Consider the following 15451-nt stretch of genomic DNA (forward strand, 5'->3'; position numbering starts at 1 on the left):
TAACTGTACTTCTCTATCTTTTATTGAGTCCTATCAGATTACCGAGTCACATAACAACCACATAAAAGGTTTACAAACTAAGCCTTAAATTTATAACTGTAGATAAATAGACTGTTAGTCACCATCTATGCCAAACCCCATATTTGATTATAAATGTGGATCAAACATGATGAACATCACCAAGATCTAAAAGCCTGTCTCTTTCCATTCATATACCTAGATCAGGGTATTATAGCTACTCCAGCCAAACCATTGATTTCCTACTACAGATCCTTGCTCTGAGTTTAGCACCAGCAGACGTAAGTAATTTATCATTTCTTTTTCATTTCCTTTTCACATAATTTGTGGCAGGAAGCAAAGCTGTTCATATTGGAAGAGGGAAGGAATTCTGCTTTCATGGTGGGAGAGGCAGAAAAAGGCCAGATTAGGGCTTATAATATTAAGGAAAGTTAGTTGTGAGTTAGTTGCACTGGGGGAGTGAGGTTAGTCAACAGACCTCGAAAGAAGAGTATTGAAGAGCACTTGAAAGTTAAGAAAAGGATGAAAAATGAGATTCCAGAGAAAAAAAATGAAAAATAGAAAAAATTAAAAGGCTTGGAGATGCTACCTGGAGAAGATTGGGAAAATACTTAAAGCAGTGAAGCATTTTAGAAATATGTCATATTTGGAAGACAGCCAGAAGGCAGCGTGTGAGCAATAACATGGGCTGACAGACCCTCAAGGGGACAGCCATTCATTATGAGTTCCAATGGGCTGCCTTTCCCTTTCTTTCTGATGACATTGCCAACCTTAATTTCCCACAGGTTTAACCATCAGATTTGTGAGGACATCTGAAATTCTTTAATTGATGAAATTCTATAGACATATTTCTAGTTTTTTTAAGACCTCAGACAATGATTGATATTCTTGGGTATCATTATCATCTAATTGGAAACATTGTCATGAGACTGTAACTTCATAGAGATAGACAGACAGGTAGATGGACAGGCATTTACATCAATTATCGGTTCCCTCCCATGTCCCTATAGACTAAAGTTTAAGAACACTATAAACTACATAGAGTCAGCAGATAGGCAGATTTGTAAAGACAAGAAATTAGATAAATCTTCAGTTCGTCTCTTCTGTGGCTCAAGAACTGGTGCAACATCACTGCTCTAAGTGAAAGAGAGAAAGATATATCAGAAAAAGCAACAGAAATTTCAACAGCATCCCATACACACATTGCTGTAGACAGTTGTTTTCCACATATTGTTTAGAGATAAAGAACTGTTCTTTAAAGTGAAACAATGGGACAGAATTAGAAGTCTGGGGCAGATTAATGCTAAGAACGCTGGTGGAGAAAATAACAGTAAAGCTCCCACTGAAAAAGCTTTCTATATTATTTTTCTTGGCTGTAATCGTCTGTTATTCTGTCTCACAAAATTCAGAACCAGAAAAAGAACAGATTGAGTTGAAAACATTAGCTTTGTTCTCATTATAGGCTCTTATGACTTCAGGTAAATACTGGAGAACAGAGCTTTAAGAATATATATTCTTCTCAGGATTCTTCATGCTTCCTAAAATATTTTACCCTTTGCATAGTCACAATGCCATGCAGTCTTCAGATACAAAAATCACATACAATTTCCTCTGCATCCCTAACTCACTCTGTATGCAGGATGATGGATACTGAATCATCATACTGGAAAAAAAAAAAGAGCACAAAAAGCAGCATCCTTTTGAATGCCATATGTATGCACATATGCACTCTCATTTATATTTTCAAATAAATATTCATCTTGAAAGAAATAGAATTTTTCCATTTTGTTTGTAAACATTCTACTTTGTTTTCTCCACATTTACAGTTTAAATAATTTTTACTTTTAATTAGCCATTAAATTATTACAATTATAATACTGCATATTTCACACAAAATATTGAACTTTCTGTTGACTTTTTTAAAAGACTCCTTGGAGGGATTTACAGAAACTTCTGCAGATAGCTATTATTGGAAAATATAAACTAACAATAAACTAAAAGTGAAAAAATCAAAAAGTAAGAAAAGAAATCTTAGCTTTTATCAATTCACTCAGATTGAGGCTCCAGGGGAAAAAAAAGTAATTTTTAATTGCATCTCAGAATCCAAGTTCTTCACAACAGAATTGAAAGAAACTCTGAATCAAGCTATTACCTACATTTCTTTAGCAGACCAAGATTTGATTTTGTCTTTTATTTCTCCAGGATTAACTTAAGAAACTTGAAAAAGAAGGCTTTCTGAAGTAAATATTAAAATACCTAACACTCCAAACTGCATGTAGCAGTTTCACTCACTTTAATACTTAATTCAGTATTAAAACTACATTGTTAACTTAATTCATTCTGTCACATTTATTTCAGCTCTCTGTGGCATTTAGCTTGGTCCATACTTCACTCTCCATATTACTCATGCAAGTGCAGGAGGAAGTCACAGAATCCCTGTGCTGGATGGGATATTGAGTTTGTGACAGAAAAGCAGGAGCTATCTGGAATTTTTTTATTATTTACTAGGTTGGGGAACATGTGTTGGGACAGCTGCCTGTATGGATCTCCGCTGAGGAGACAGAAGACTAAGACCACGAAGGTTTGGAATGAAATATTTTCTGTGGCAGACTTGTGCTTTGAACTTGAACAAACCATCTATTCCCTTCAGGCTTGATTCCACTCTCTAAAAGACAGGGTAAGTGAGCCATAGTAACTCTCAATATTATAAGGATGTTTAAGATGTCAAACACCATAGTTACAGTTCTTTCCAATAGCGATGAGAGTGATATTCAGCTTGAAAATAGCAACAGTTGTTTATATCATGCAAAAGGAAGAGCAGCGCTAGTGTGAGCTTTTCTAGGCTAACTATTTCACAAGTAGCTGGAAACGATCAACATAAACTGGAAGAAATAACAGGAGGATGCAGTCTGTTGGGGTTAATGTGTGGGAGGCACCATGTTCTTCGGTTGCTTCTTATTCCAGGGGCCCAGCCCCTCTAGCTGTCTTTACCTTTCTCTTTCTCCTTCTTCCTTTCTTCTTACTCCTTCATCTTCCTTATCAACCAAAGCCCTGCAGAAGGAAAATTTATGGGTCTCCTTGTTTATAATAGATTGGGTCAGACAACCTCGGACTCTGCTCTCATCAGATGCAACTCAAAGCACTGTGCAGACACACTGCCAGTTAGCCAGTTCCAGACCTTAAAGCATTGCAGCTACCTCCGCACCATGACACACTTGCAGTATTTAATGTAGGAATGTGCTCACTTATAATGCTTCCAAAGGCTAAGCAGTATCTGTGTCATGCTGTACAGGCATAGCTGTTCTAGGCTACTCCTCATTGTCAGAAATACCTTTCCATTAGATTTTATACGCTTCCATTAATTAATTCCTATATCACCCACTTTGTTTTACCTATTCTGTAATATAAGTCTTCATGTCTTCGCTGACTTCACCCTTACTTATTATTACCCTTACTTTTCACAGAAAGGGTCATTGGTCCCTGGCAGAGGCTGCCCAAGGAGGTGGTTGATTCACCTTCCCTGGAGGGGTTTAAGGGATGGGTGGACAAGGCACTGAGGGACATGGTTTAGTGATTGATGGGAATGGTTGGACGCGATGATCCGGTGGGTCTTTTCCAACCTGATGATTCTATGACTTTCTCTTCTTTTATGACTTGTACCCACAGTCTTCCTTCTGTGGTTTTGGTATCTCTGTTGTCTTCACTGTTCTGTTATTCTTTGGAGGGCAGGGGGGTTGCAGGTTTTTTAAAACTTTCTTATTTATTTTTAACTTCCTCTACACTTTGGCCTTTCTGAAGAGAAGGTTGAGTAGAGGAGCATTATGCAGAAAAGCAACAATATTTTTCAAAAAGAAGTCAGCACTTGAGATCTATAGTTCCATTAAACTCTGCAACACAGACAAGTTGACAGCTACAAGTTTTTTCCTCATTTTCTGTTATTGGAACCTGCTTTCCTAGAAAGTGAGCCTTAAGGCAATAGCAGCAGCGAGGAAGTCCTAACACTAGACCTGTTGACTTCCAGCATTTGAAATATTTTTAGGCTGAGAAGGCAATGATTTCTGTTCCCTAGTACCGCATGGTATCTATCTTTCACACAGAGAAAAAGGCAGCTGCCAGCAGCTGCTTCCTATGTTTGCACCAGCTCTCGGCAGTTCCCTGCTCCCACAGGGTGTTAGTTGCAGGCATCACTCTCCACACACTCTCTGGTGACAGAAGAAAGCTGCCAAAAGCACAGCAGAGAGAGCTGTCTCTTTGGGCTTCATACACCCAATAGCTAAAGGACTATGCAGTTCCTTTTATGGTTGTTGAATTAAGAAATTTGGAGAACACTAACCTGTCCCAGCAATTTTTATTCTACTTTTGGTATGCTACCCCCACCAAGTTTTCACTACACAGTGCATCAGCCAAATATATGAGAAATAGACCATTTCTACTGACTCTACAAAGAGGTTTGTAATACAATGTTAAAAGATGCTATGAATGGAGAGTGTTTGGGTGCAGAAGCATCAAACAGAAGAAGAGAAAGGGATGGAAGGATAGCAAGTTATGATGACACAGCCCATCATGAAGATCACAGAATCATAGAATTGTTAGGGTTGGAAGGGATCTCAAAGATCGTCTAGTTCCAACCCTCCTGCCATGGGTAGGGACATCCCACTAGATCCAAGCACGTCTTGTTTCTCAGTAACATTCAAGAGTAGGAAAAGAAAGGGCAGTCTGAAACATCGGATAGACCAAAAGCATTTGGAGATGACAGCAGGAACTTAAAAAACTGATCTGAAGCCCTCAGTCATCCAGACACAGAAAGAAAAGGCAGTAAGTCAACAATGCTGCCTAAATTCTCTCAGAGGTCAAACAAGATGGAAACAAGACCACAGTCACTAGTGGATCACAATGCACATCCAGAAACCAACTATTTTAACCAAATGTTTCTTCGTGTCTTCGTTTTTCTCCAGCCCACTTTACACACTAAGGGGGCAGTCATCCCCCTTATGCAGTTGGCCAATAACTTCTGGCATAGCAATTATCCTGCAATTAAAAGCTCCTTCAAATGATTGTATACATGGTAGATATCACACCTCTGTGCAAAGATTTTGAAGGTTTTTAGTCACAATCAGCTTCTGTGGCTGATTTCAACAATTTATATCAGACTGAAAGACAGGTTCAAAGTGTTTCCAGCAAAGGTCTGGGTGCGATATTTTTAAAAGCTCTACAGCAAGTAGTTTAAACTAAGGGTCAACCCATCTAATAAATGCATTCAGTACTTAACTCCTCTGCATTTCACTTCAGGCAAAAACTCTGCTGAGTGATAAATTGGTGCTAGGTGGATGCTTGTGGCAGGAGTCTGAAAGGGGCTGGTTATTGCACATACCTTTGCAAGTCCAGTTGCAAATGCTCATGTCTCAGACAACTTCCCTGAAAATGATTTGCAAATGACACTGATTTATACACCGAGCAGGAGAGCACAGCAAGGGGGCGAGGAGGAGGAAAAGAGGTGAGTGAGTCTTTTTGAACCTACATTTCTGTGAACTCCACCGTTGCTACATAATCATAGAATCATAGAATAACCAGGTTGGAAGAGACCCACCAGATCAACGAATCCAACCATTCCTATCAAACACTAAACCATAATCACCATTGTAGTTCAAGAAGATATGGTGAAAGTAAAGAACACTTGTATCACACAAAGAAATGTAAGAAAACCTTCTGGGAAGCAGAGTATCCTGAAAAAAACACTTGTAAAAATATATCCCCACAAGACCAATTATTCTGCAACTTCAGAATCAAAATTAATTCTCTCACATACATTGGCTGAGTCACTAGCTGTTTTTAGTGTTAGAACCAAGATCCAAAATTAACATTAGAAGCTTGGAACCAGTCAAAAATAAAAGAAATTTAAAAGTATAAACTTGGCATTGCAGAGAAATATGCAGAACAGTAATAGATGAAGAAAATCTTGAAAGGTTGAGTATTTATCTACCCTCTGAAGATACCATTATAGAGAAATGAAGTCTGAAAAGGACATGTAGACAGTAGTAGCAGAATTACGTAAAGTGAAGGAAAATTCAAAATACTGAGACCTAAAAATTCAATCTGAAAGACAGGAATTCATCATCCTAAAGTACTTCTTCAAGACAATTTTAAAAACCAAGAAAATCACTAAAGTGGTGGAACAGACTAATAGTCAAATGCTCCACTTATTCAGGTATAGTAGCAACACAACTTCCCTAGTATCAGAAAGTCTGAGAAGGTTGTGCATCTTGCACATCTCCAGGATAACACCTATTTGCTTCCTCTGATCTTTCTGTAACTAATACCACCTAATCAATACTGAAAAACAACTCTCCACCTACCCATCCCCAGTCCTCAATTTCAAAAGGTATTAGTGCCAATGCAACAATTCTGTAGGGAAAATTTCCTTACATATTGTTCAAGGGTAAGAAGCTTGCTACTCTATGCACTTTGGACAATACCTTGATAATGTATTGGGGCACAGATAGAGGAGAGTGCTGCATAGAACAAAGAAAAGTTGTTAGACTGGATTTACATCCACCCAACATTCAGTACAAATGAGGTTTATGTTTCATTGGGTTCTCTCTCTTTCTGTAATAACACAGAGCCTGGCATTTCTGAAGACAACATTTACAACATAATTGAAAAAGGACTTCCATTAGCTCTTTTACACAGGAGGGTAGTTATACCAGTCTACTGGCAGTGAGCAAGTTGCAGCTATGGGACTATATATATGGGTGCTTCAGACTTTTCTGAAATTGAAACTCTGGCTCACTAGGTATACAGTTTTAAAGAGGAAAATGTCCTTAATCCCATTTGCAATGAAATGTTCCCAAAAGACTTGTTATCATTGAAGTGCCAGTTGACTGATGGCCCAAATCTTAGGCTTCTGGGGTAATTCGGAGACAATATTACTTCTGAATATTGCAGAGGAGAATGTTTTAATTTTTTTTTATAGTCAAGTCAAAGGGAAGCAGAAGATAAGTGAACTGGACCGAATTTGTATCGATTTATACCTCACAATGGACCCTAAAATGTGGATAAGTCCAGGTAGATTTGGCAGTCTAGAAGTAAAATAATATGAACTGATTGAATTACTTTTAATGAGCATTTTGAAAAATACTGTTTAACAAGAAAACACCTTCAAAGGATGTTTTCTTATTCTCAATCTCTGTAGAGACACAGACATCGTCTACAAGTCTAGATGGTAAAGTAATACAAAATCCAAACATGCAAGCAGTCATAGCCTGTACTATTAGTATGAAAACTGCCCAATACCTTACCTTGTTCCTGTAAGAGAATTACTTAGTATTAGAACTTGCAGTAGTTGCCAAGAACATTATCTCCTATATAAACCACCAGACTGACAGAAAAGACGGTTCTTCAGTTTATTTCAGGAACTGTAGATGTGTCTGAAATTCTAACATGTACTTATGTGCTTTTTTTATCCTCTATGTAATTCTCGGGTATTTCCCTAACCTTTTTTTAAACCAGTAACTCTCAGAAATATTATGAAAATCTTCACAAAGATGCTTTTTAATTTTGGTTTGGGTTTTCTGTTTGAAGTCAGCACACTCCAAATCAATTGTAATATCAAGGGGAAAATAAAGTTTAATGCATATAGCCTGATATTTCAGAATTTGTTTCTAGCTAGATAATGTAATAGATTAATATGTCTCTGAATTTTTCATTTGCATTAAGGACTGCTACAGCAGAAATATAAACCCAAAACAAATTAGGCAAAACAGATTAGTAACACTGTTTAATAAGCTTAAGTTCTATTTTTACTGTATACTCATCTGCCCTAAATTCAGATGGAAATACTCATTATGAGCAATAGATAGAAAAATAAGTATTAAAACATTTTTCCTTTGCATGGCAATAATAATGGAGGGAAAAGGTTAAAACTAAATCTAATATTTTTTTTTCCATTGTCTATTCCATTGATATTTATCTATCTTTAATATTTAAGTAAAATTACATAGTTGGTTATTAACTTCTTACCAAATCTCTATGGAGTCTTTGATAACACGAGTTTACTGCATAAATGCTGAGTACAATGGAATTGTACCTGCAGTCATCCCACACAACTCATTGTCGTTCTGAATTTTCGAACATACTGTCCTCGTTACAAAAGTTCTGTCAGTAGTTTTAACTAAACAGAACTTATCCTGAAAGGAAAGAAGCACATTCAGAGCTGTGAATAAGAGAAAACATAACAAGGAAGTTCTAGAAGAGGTCTCCAGATCCACAAGTCTGCCCTCCAGCAGGAAGGGAAGCGCACATAGATCATCTCTGATGGATATAAAATTTGTTTACTTCATCCAGCATGAACTGAAGGAGATTCCACACTCATTCTTGGTAGATTATTCCAGTGTTTTACAAGACTTACCATTTAAAAGTGGTTTCCTTGAGTGTTAACTATAACTACAAACTATTCCTGTTTTCTTCTAGTACTATAAAGTGTGAGGAAGTAATTCTTCTCATTTCATTAGAGATTCATGCATCTTGCAAAAGTGATCACGCTCTTCTCTTTTTTAAACTTAGCAGAGCTGGATTCTCATATGGTTTTCAATGTTTACCAAATCTTTTGGGTTTATTTTCTTCTGGACATCCTTTACTTTGCCTATACAGTCCTTCAAGGATAATGCTTGAAACTTCACATGCTGTTCAAGTTGAGGTGTCTACCCATGTCAGAGAATAATAATTAACTCCCATGTGCTACAAGCATAACTCCTGCTACTTCATTTCAGTGTAAGATCTGTGATTTCCCTCCTACAACAAAGAGGATAAAAGTTTATTTGACCCTTTTCTTGTTCTAGATATGTGTCTAGCTACTTGCTGCAAGCCCTGCGATCTTCCACTGTACTACAAGTGATTAGCCTGTTCATAATTTTTCAATGTTTGTTCTGGTATTTTCCTGTAAAATTTAAAATATTCTTAACACAGTGAAATCCAACGACATTTTAAGTATATATCTATTCTACCAGCAAAACTGAACTCAAAAACATTAGATAGAGCTGCAGCAAAGAACCCTTTCAGGGCCCTACTGAATGCCCTTTCCATGTGAGAGAAAATCACAGAGTGAGGTGGGGGGTAGGGGAGCAGCCAGCTGCATGTATACTGCATGACTGTTTGACAGAATTTTCTCTTGTCAACTTAATCTAGTTGCTTTTTTCTTATTTAATTATCCTCTAGGTCCTATAAATTGACTGGCAATTCATTTAGATTTTTTTTTCTTCCCTAGTTCTGCATATTGTGTTCATCTTTAAACTACTATACTGTTTGTTCTTTTTCAATCCCCTAGGATCTAACCTGTCCTCCAATATTTCTCAAAAGTAATTAATGATTCAAAATGTGCCTCTCAATTTTTTTAAGCCCTTGAGAAAAAAAAACTACTTTAGAGTTTGCCAATTAAAAACATCCAAGTTAATGCAAGGCTCTCAAATTTATTCTTTCCTTAAATACAATCCTGATGAAGAAAAATTATCTCTAAGCACATAAGAAGTAATGGAAGTACCTCTCAGTCATTGATGATTACATTTTAGAAAGGATGGGAAGAAAGTTGAACTGCCAGGAACTCAAGAAGAGCTCGCAAAATTAATTGAAAATACAAATGTAAAATAAAAAGGCAGCCCTGTGGAAATATTAAAACAAACACAAATTACAAAACAACCAACCAAAAAAACCTAGAAAAACAAAAAGAAAAAAAACAAGCCAAAATAACAAAACACCCAAATCTCCCATATGCTTCACTTCTTTTCTTCTGCACTAGAATGGCTTGCTAATGTTTGGTTTGGGTTTTTTTAACTTATTTCATTTTCTCATCACATTTTCAGAGAAGATATGAAGAGAGAGCTTTATTACTTAGATGATATTCCCAAGAGACCCCACCTGTCCTTTCCAAAAGACTGATTTTTCTGAAGTTTATTAACTTTACTCTGCTGCTCTATTCCTTTCCATGGGGTTGTAAGCACTATTACAGAAAGGTCAGGATTGGAAGGGACCTCTGGAGATCATCTAGCCCAACCCCTTTGCCAAAGCAGGTTCACCTAGAGTAGGTTGCAACGGATCACATCCAGGTGGGTTTTGAGTATCTCCAGAGGAGATTCCACGACCACTTTGGGCAGCCTGTTCTGGTGCTCTGTCACTCTTAGAGTAAAGAAAATTTTCCCCATGTACAGGTGGAAGTTCCTGTGCTCCAGTCTGGGATAATTGTCCCTTGTCCTGCTGCTGGCACTACTAGAAAGAGTCTGGCCCCATGCTCTTGACACCTGCTCTTTAGGTATTTATAAGCATTGGTAAGATCCCCTCAGCCTTCTCCTCTCCAGGCTAAACAGACCCAGATCTCTCAGTCTCTCTTCTTAGGAGATGCTCCTGTCTTCTAATCATCTTTGTGGCCCTCCACTGGACTCTCTACACTGGTTTCTATTCTTTCTTGAGCTGAGGAACCCAGAACCGGACACAGTACTACAGTTGTGGCCTCACTAGGGCAGAGTAGAGGAGAAGGCTAACCTCCCTCAATCAGCTTGTTACACCTTCCTGATGCTCCCCAGGATATCACTGGCCTTCTTGGCCACAAGAGCATATTGGATTTAATTCCAAGTTGAAATAGCCTTCCTCGTTGCATCCCTTCATATACTGACAGCATGCTTATATTCCTCCTAAATTGTCAGCCCTTTTTCCATGTTCTGTAAACTCCCTTCTTCTATTTGAGTTTTTGCAGAAGCTCCTTGCTCATCCATGCGGGTCTCCTGCCTCCTCTACTTGATTTCCTTACTCCTAGGAATGCATTGATCTCGAATGTTTCACAAGTGCTTCTAACACATTAACAGAACATTTTAACCTCTCCACGCATTCTCCCTGTGCTGTGAGGGTACAACCTAAAATATCACATTCTGTACCTCCCCCACCTTCTGAACAAAGTTGTCAGTGTGTCTTTCTAATGCTATTCAGGCTTGCTGTGATGTATCATTCTGTTTCTCCTCGATAACTGAAGTCTACCATCATCATGAGTTTCTGTTCTTTGGATAGCTATTTAAATTTCTCAGAAGCAGATACGTGACAAACAGGTGAACATCTTGTTCTCTCAAGCTTAATCAGTGACATTGTGTATTTGAATAAGTTTGAAAAGCAGGGAAAGGGCATGATGAGCCCTTGAACACTTAAGCTGGAGAAACTTGCAGCTCCAGAATAGTCAGATTTTTCCATCTTTAATCATGCTGATAGTATTTTACTCCATAAATAATTGGATTAGATTGGTTAATTACTCCAAGTTTAAGTATAAATAATGTCAGAAAGAAAACTTTGTCTAAAATAGCTGTGGGGACAAAAGAAAATAAGTGACATATCACTTGACTTTACATTTCTTAGTCAAACAGCTCTCTCTCTAGCTGCACTTGTCTGACTCAGTTAAAGACTGGAAAACCATGTTAATGATTAATACATGCTCAATTAGACATTTAAACTGGTTAGATTAAGTATTTTTAATACTTTCTACAAATATATGATGCAAACACATGCAGATCAAGGAAACTTAGTTGAATAACTTCTGCTATTTCCATAACAGTATGCACTACCACATTTAAACATTTGTGACATAAAATGTTTAATTAACAATTTAATTGAGGAATTCAAAATCAGACTTTTCTTCAGTGGGACTTGAGTCATAAACATAAAATGTGAGAGAATAGAGATCAACTAGGAACAGGAATGACGTATAATTCAGAAATATTGGAGACATATCTGTCTTTTGCTATCCAGTTCCTACTAGATTGTTTTTATACCAAATAGAAAAAGAATAGAGCATTCTCAAGTATGTACATCTAAAATAGCAAATGAATTTTAAAGTGCTTATTTCTCTCCACCACTATATAAGGAGTATAAACTCAATTTAGTGCAGTTGTGTACATGAAAGTCCTCTGAAACATGATGAAATTAATCCTCTACAAAGTACTGGCTCTATGGGTGCCCTCCTCAAAGTTCACACATAACAGGAATAATAATTTCAATTGCAAAAGAATAATTTCTATTACACACATAATATAAAACACCACCTGGTTATGTAGAAGTCTTTGTAGTCCTACAATATAAAGACTCCCAGTGAGTGAACAGCATGGACAATTGAAGTGAAAGGCTGAGATGGAGGTGTTCATAAAGGTAGCTTAAGAACAGGAAGAAGATTATCCACCTTATGATTCACTTAGAACACTTGGCACGAAGTCACACCTATGCATCAAGTCTAACTAGGATAGTCTGTAGTTTACTGCAACGCTTATTAGTACAACCAAAGAGTCTGCCATCCTTCGGAGTATAAGGATGGTCCACCTTCACCCTATGTCCTTCTTCCTATTTTACACCTATAATCACCATCAACTCTACTTCAAGTGTCACCCTTGTAACAAAGATGCCAAGAACACTGTTAAAGAAGCTTTGCTATTAGTAAGCACCACTAGGACTCTTTGCTACAGCAGCTACAAAGCCACAAAAAGACCACAAAAATACATTGAACTGCATAAATAGGATAAATCAGTCTCCATACAGAGTAAATTCAGTACTTCTGCATATCTCTGTGCACTGTACTTGCATGTGGAGCTTTTGCTCACAGACAGATCTCCTCTGCTGCCAGGACGTGATGACAGTTGTCCTCTTGCCTAAGGGCCCAGATGATGTAGAGAAAAGCTAGGATGCATCCTAGTGAACAGCACTAGCAATGAGAACCCATCTTTGTATGATGCCAGCGGCAGGGGAGAGACTGACAAGATGATAAATCCATACATCATACAAACAAGAGAAAACACAGGTACACCAGGAGAGTTAGAATCTACCTTGCAGTATGTTCCTGAGACTTATCTGGAGGAACATGGAAAAGCAGCAGAAGCAAGACAAGTCAAACATTTTTGTCTAAAATTAGCCCATGGGTTGATGGCTGGACCTCTTTGTTCTCTATATGCAGTAACATATTAAAACAATTTTAATAAGCTACCTCTTCAAGGTACCCCGGACACTCAGCAAACACCTACTACAAGATGTTAATTGGATCTCAGAGGTTATCAGGGCCAAGGCTGCGTTAATAAAGGATTAAACAGGTATGACAGCAGGGGGAAAATGCACATGAACAGATCAGAGAACAAAAGCCTTGTGAAATTGTCAGTCTTCGTATTTTACTAGTGTTTTTATTTAGGGCAGAGAATAATACCAGGATGCTTTTATGGCAAATCTAATTAATCAGTAACAGCACTTTGGAGACTCCTTAAATTAACTTTTAATTTTGTCACATTGTTGAGAAGTTTTTAGCTATTTTTTCTTCAGGCTTTGTAATAGAAAACTTTAAACAAACAAACAAAAAACCCCAAACAAACCCCCAAATCCACAACATTTATATTCCTGATTCTTACATGGAGCTAGCAGCTTAATAGAAGAATAACCTCATTTGATATTTCAGCTCTTTGAAATTACAGAATAATTCATTAGGGTATTTTCCAGGAGTTTAGTGTAAACGTTAAAGGAAAGAATGGTATAAAGTCTCTGAGGGGTTCTTTTTTTTTTTTGTGAACTTGACTAAGCTATGGAGAATGTAAATTGATGTTTTACTAATAGCTAATAGAAAAGGCGGAGAACGCTGAACAGAGGGTTATCCATAATAATTTGAAAAGTTATGTAATGCCAAGTGAATCAACATATGCCTGTATTTTTCCCATCCAATGATACATATTTCCTTCAAGCTTGCTATTAGATTGGTGCAAAAATAATTGCCATATCTGTCATTGAAAACTGTGATGTTTATTTTGGATTAAACTTTTATTTAAATGCATTCATGTAGCATACCACTTTAAAGTGAGAAAATTATTCTCCTTATTTATGCTAATCGGTTTGTTTATTCTTTTTAGGTATACACTGTCAAATTATAGACAGAATAAAAACAATTTTGAGCAATTTTGTTGTATGAGTTCAAAAGGGGATGCAAAGTAGTGGAAACCGCTAGCAATATCAACTAAGCTTTTGGCCAAGGGACCGTCACTGAATGTACAGCTCAACATTAATTCCAAAAATTTTGTAACAGAAATGAGGGCCTTGAAAATGAGGAAGGTCACAGATGCCCTTCTGCTATAAATGACAACAAATTGAGGGCCATTATTAAAGCGAACCCACAGAAAACAATTTGAGAGGTTCCAGAAGAGCTAAAGTTGACCATTCAAAGACTGTTGATATTTAGACCAAATTGGAAAGTCAAAAAAAGCTCAACAAATGGGCGCAGAACAAGCTGAACAATTTTTTTAAAAAAATCACTATTATGAAGTCAACTCTGCACTTCTTTTGTGCAATAGAAGTGATCCATTCCTATATCACAAGTGACAGAAAATGGATTTGTACAATTTATGGTGTTTTGCACAGTGGCTGGACTAAGATGAAGCATGAAAACGCTTCCCCAAATCAAAGCTGCATCAAAAAAAGGTCATGGTCACTGTTTGGCAGTCAACAAGTGGAATCATCTGCTACAGCTTCTTGAATCCTGGAAAAAAAACATCACAGCAGAGAAGTATTGCCAGGAAGTTAACAAAATGCATGAAAAACTACAACATTTGTGTCTAACATTGGTCAATTTATAAGAGTGATTCTCCCCCATGACAGCACACAACAGCATGTCTTGCAAATGACTCTGCAGAAGCTTTGTGAACTGGGCTACAACACTCTACCTCACCCAACTTACTCACCATCCCTCTCTCTCCCATCATTACATTTTCACTCATCTTAACAACTTCCTGCAGGAGGCTTTCCACAACCAAGCAGCAGCCCAAAATGCCTTTGAAGAATTAATCAGTTCCATGACTTCAGGATTCTATGCTACTGGAACAGACAGACTTGTTTCTTGTTGAAAAAAAAGTGTAGATTCTAATGGTTCTTTTCGCTATTAATAAATTTTATTCTTAGCTGAGATACAGTACTTTAAAGTTGATGGTTTAAAATGGCAACCTAGTAGTTTTTCATCTGCCTCCTCTTTTCTGTAATCTTTTAAATTTGGGAGGGGCTCAACAGGTTTGGCAAACATATATACTTCAAAGTCAGGCCCTCTCATCATTTACCAAATAACCATAAAACACCTGTTAAATACCTAAAATGGATTTTCCATTGCCTTGCTAGTCTGACCACAGAAAGAAAGAAAGATGGTTGAAAACAACCATGCCAAAATATTTAGTAGATTGGACCCTGAAACTGGGCTGCCTTATATGTAGAGTATATACAAATTCACTAATATCAAAGAGAGTATTACTCAGTGCCAAGCAGGTATACATTAGTGAAGTGTAATTGAATAATCATACTTCTCTCAGATTCCTCTGTTCTGATCAACTGCAATAGCTGCTGCATTCACAGTCAATTAAGTACCCCAAACAAAACCAGAAAGTTGTGAAAAGCCCTGGAG

This window comes from Phaenicophaeus curvirostris, chromosome 3, assembly GCF_032191515.1.
Source record: "Phaenicophaeus curvirostris isolate KB17595 chromosome 3, BPBGC_Pcur_1.0, whole genome shotgun sequence".
NCBI lineage: Eukaryota > Metazoa > Chordata > Aves > Cuculiformes > Cuculidae > Phaenicophaeus > Phaenicophaeus curvirostris.